The sequence below is a fragment of the Etheostoma spectabile genome, chromosome 24 (assembly GCF_008692095.1).
Source record: "Etheostoma spectabile isolate EspeVRDwgs_2016 chromosome 24, UIUC_Espe_1.0, whole genome shotgun sequence".
NCBI lineage: Eukaryota > Metazoa > Chordata > Actinopteri > Perciformes > Percidae > Etheostoma > Etheostoma spectabile.
The window spans coordinates 1,713,857-1,718,003 of NC_045756.1; the positions used below are offsets into that span (position 1 = coordinate 1,713,857).

The 4,147-nt window shown below is 39.3% G+C and overlaps 1 long non-coding RNA gene across 1 annotated transcript in view; it reads right to left on the minus strand.

Moving 5' to 3' along the window:
* Positions 1 to 496: 496 nt before the first annotated feature.
* LOC116674181 (uncharacterized) overlaps positions 497 to 4,147 on the minus strand; it is an 8,501-nt gene continuing 4,850 nt past the window's right edge. The window contains exon 3 of the long non-coding RNA XR_004328002.1: positions 497 to 507. This is a non-coding gene — a long non-coding RNA (uncharacterized LOC116674181). The remainder of the gene's footprint in view (positions 508 to 4,147) is intronic.

The following is a 4,147-nucleotide window of genomic DNA, read 5'->3' on the forward strand; positions in this document are numbered from 1 at the left end:
TTGAAAACTACTTTGAAGCAACCATGTAATCTGATCGGCGCACTCTGATCACAGTTGAAGGGTTGGTGTACTTGGAAGTAGTCGTGTACTCTAAAAATAGAAGTGTATGGAACAAGCATTTAATTAAAGTAAAGAGAATACCTGGACTTAGATATTTCCCACTGCTTTGATCAACAGCAATCCTATCAAAGGTGCACAGACAGTCATTTCGCAGAGATCATGGACAGATTCAGTGTTGAAATCCCTTACCTGTCACTGCAAATGCAACACTCACATGTTCTTGACCTTGGTTCTTGTCCATAAAAAAAAGAAATGAGGTGGCCGTGTGGCCTAGTGGATACAGAGACCTTCCTTTATCGGAGAGGTCACAGGTTCTATCCCAGCTGACAGCCAGTGTGTAGCCATCAAAAGCTGTTTATCCTCTCCAAATGTCCTTCAGCAAGACACTGACTCGCTTCCTGCTCACCAACTGCCACTCTGAAAGCTGCTATGTTAAAGGTAAAAACACTGAGCCATGAGCTTGCAGGATACTTTGGTAGGCATTATTTGAATCTAAATAACACTTATCTGTATGATGTCTGTTCCGGGGATTATTCTTTAATGTAACAATCCATATTCATAAAGGCCTGACAGCCTCAGCAACTCTTCAACAACACATGTGTACAAAGTGTGCAGTCTAGACACATCGAAGCTCTGTCGCATGCACCAGAATCCAGTACAATCGACGTGTTTGATGGATATATTCATCAAATGTCAGCGTCTTTTTACAATGAGTCCCGGTGTGAATTATGTAGCCGGACGAATTCCAATATTTCTCCCAAAGCTATTGGTCGATGTATCAACTGACCCATTTTTACATGACTGCTGTAGTGATTCATTTACTTCAAAGTGGGCAAAAACCACAGTGGGAAATAACTTCAGATTTACGGGTGTTACTCGCATTAATGTTTTAATTAGAGTCATGTTTTTTCTTTCTGTTAAAATATCAAGTTCCAATTTAAGACATTAATTCTTATATGTAAATGATCAGTGAGAGCCACATCTGATTGTGGAACACTGCAGCCTTCAGAGTGCAGTTGTTGCTCCTGTGAGCTACTTAGCCAAGTTGTCAGAGTGAAATCAGTAACTCATTTTTCTCAGTCGGACTCCCCTGAGACTCATTCAGTTAAGGGTACAGAGTAAAAAAAAAAAAGGAAATGGCACCAGAGCAAAGGGGATAAAAATTGTTTATGCCTTCCTTTGTGCGAGGTCACATTTTTTAATTAGCTCCCAGCTCGGGAGGATTTGAGCCAAGGTCCCCAGTTGTGTGTAAATTGTTTTATTTGGAGTCTCAGCAAGAACCTGCTCTTTACTCATTGCTTTTTTTTTTCTTCCTCTAGCTGTTGACATTCTATAAATGGCCGCTGCATTGGAGACCTGAGCGACCCTTTGCCTGCTCCAGACCCAAATGCACTGCAGCACAACACCACAGTGAGAGAGCCTGGCTGGACATTAGCCATGCTCCAGATTAAACCCCATAATTATTAATCCTGAAGCCTCTAATAGAATAGAATAATGTGCCAGTTGCCAAGAGACCGGGCTGTGCTTTATATGTGGAGAGGCTTCTTGAGACAGAGAAGAATAGGGCTTAATCGCAATGAGCACTGAGGTGAAAAATACAGGGGGATTTTCAAAGGGTTTTATTCCAAACACAGGGTGTACATTTAGTGAAATGTTACCTTTCTCACTAAACTTTATGATTCTGTTTAAAATGAATAGTTTGACATTTTGGGAAATGCAATTTAAAAGAAAAAATGTAAACATGTGATATGTAGAGGAAAACAAATAGCGTAGTTGTGATCAACAGTAACAAACTCCTCCTGTGCCAGCTAATTAACTAACAATTTAACTCTCAGCTAACCAATCTATTCCTTTAAAAGCATGGCTGTTACAGCCAATGACCTCTCCTATATTTAACTTAATTTTCATACCAACATGTTTATGCTTTGGGTAGAAGCCAACACGTGGTCCAACTTGTACGTTTCACAGTATACAGTATACGGCAGTGCTGCCAGAATAAGTTTTGAATTGGGAGGCGTCCAGCTTTGAATGACTCAACTTTTTCATGTCATCTCCCTTTCAATCCCAGCCTAGCCCATTTGTTTTTTTTGTGCATCTAAAATATGGCAAGAAATTAACGTTTATTTTAGCACAGCAGTCTGCCAAAAAGTGGTGAGCACACAAGGCCTTCTATGGTGAGTGTGAACTCTTCTGAGAAGCACTTCTTGTGTATTTCTTACATTAGAAATTAAGGACATCGAGGGATTCAGAGTCACTGATACACCAACATAGTCTCACTCCCAGCGTGTCAAAAAACCAGCACCTGGCTTTTGATACTGACACAAAAGGTGTCTTTTAGCTTCTCATGCCGGGGTCTTTCAACTAATTCCAATGTAATTCCATCTGCGGCGATATTTGACCCCCAAAGCGGGTGCCTCACCTGTCCCTCCCATTGGATAACTTACACCCGGAACTCTCCTTACTGTCGGTTAATACGTTAATGGGGATTTTAACAATGACATCTGTGACATTTCTAAACACAAAAACAACCCTTTGTTCTTGTTCATTAGACAACATTTGGGGCTAATGTTAATGACACAGTAACCAACCAACCAATCAATAAGCCTAGCAAAAAGAAAGCACAGCAGCACATCAGTCCGCTAGGCTTTTTTTTTCTCCAAAGGACTGAGTGCGCCTACTGAGGTCGGATTCAGGTTTTTGCTCAGCAGTGAGGAGAGACGCATTAGTTCATCCAACTCACTAAAAACACCTGTCACATCTCCTGCTGCTGCCAGAATACAACGAGAAAAAATACATACATAAAGAAAATAAAATAAAAACAAGGGTGGCTATTTTGGTGAGTTTTCTGATGTGAGTAGTTGAGCAGCATTGAGCATTTATAACGGCATTTATAATGGCCGATCATTTTTTTAAAATTTCATTTATCAGAATCATTTGTGACAAATAAATGATTCAGAGAAATGAATATTTCAAAAATAAAATAGCTTGTCTACCAGAGGGCGCTCTACAACTCCTTTTATACATTTTATTTATCAGAACTTTAATATGTTTAGATTATCCTTTGTTCTGTTTTGACAATAAAACAAATTATTATCATATTATTTTAGTGAGAACTCATAAATAACTAGAAATAACTAATGTTAGGGAAATCTGTTTGTTTTGTTACGCGTTTGTTGGAATTTCTTTTTTAGATATAGAGTATATCGGCCGATATGTCGGAATATCAGATTTTTAAATAACTAAATATTTGTTTTGTATCGGCCTTAAAAGTCCTTTATCGGTCGGGCTCTAGTTTATGCCTGCTATATTATTATGTAATCTGGAAAATAGCAGTGGGAATTAGTGGATGGGACATGGTTTGTTCGTTATATGGACTCTAATGGGATTAAATCTGCATTTCACACTGAAATATCACTCTTTAAAGGGACCATTAAAAAGCGGCACAGATGTTCCAGCAATGATGGAGATTTTAGATCAAAGAGCTTAATGAAGACACTCACATAAGGGCTGCGTTCACTCCTTTTTTAAGGTTTGTAGAATTTAAACACGCCCATCAGTCTCCTTTTCATCAGCCACATGCCTCTCACACACACGGTTTGATTAACACATCCCAGCATGGCCTTTGGTTCTGATCAGCACGCCTTGCCAAACAACAATACATTTTTCCAATCAGCCCGTCTTGCTGCCATCACGCTGACACACCCTCTGGAAAAGACTCCAATCAGTTGGACATCATTTTGAAACTGGGGATTGTTTTGAAAGATGACAGTAACAGATTCAAACGTAAATCAGAGATTGCAGTGACTCTTCTCAATGTGAGGAGGTTTTGCAATCAGGAGACAACCCTTCAAAACACCAGGCACACTACGGTCACGTAGCTGCTCCTTAAACAACAGAACTACCCTTTACACTGTCGTACTCATAACTAATAGCTGGAGACCAGTGAAAGCTTTAATTCAAGTCCATTAAAACTAAACCACAACTCTTCTGCAGTGCACCACACTTTAATTATTCATTGAGTCTCTTCCCCTTAATACATAGGAATTGAGAAGGTATATTTGTTTGGTCTAAAAAAAAAAAAAAAAAA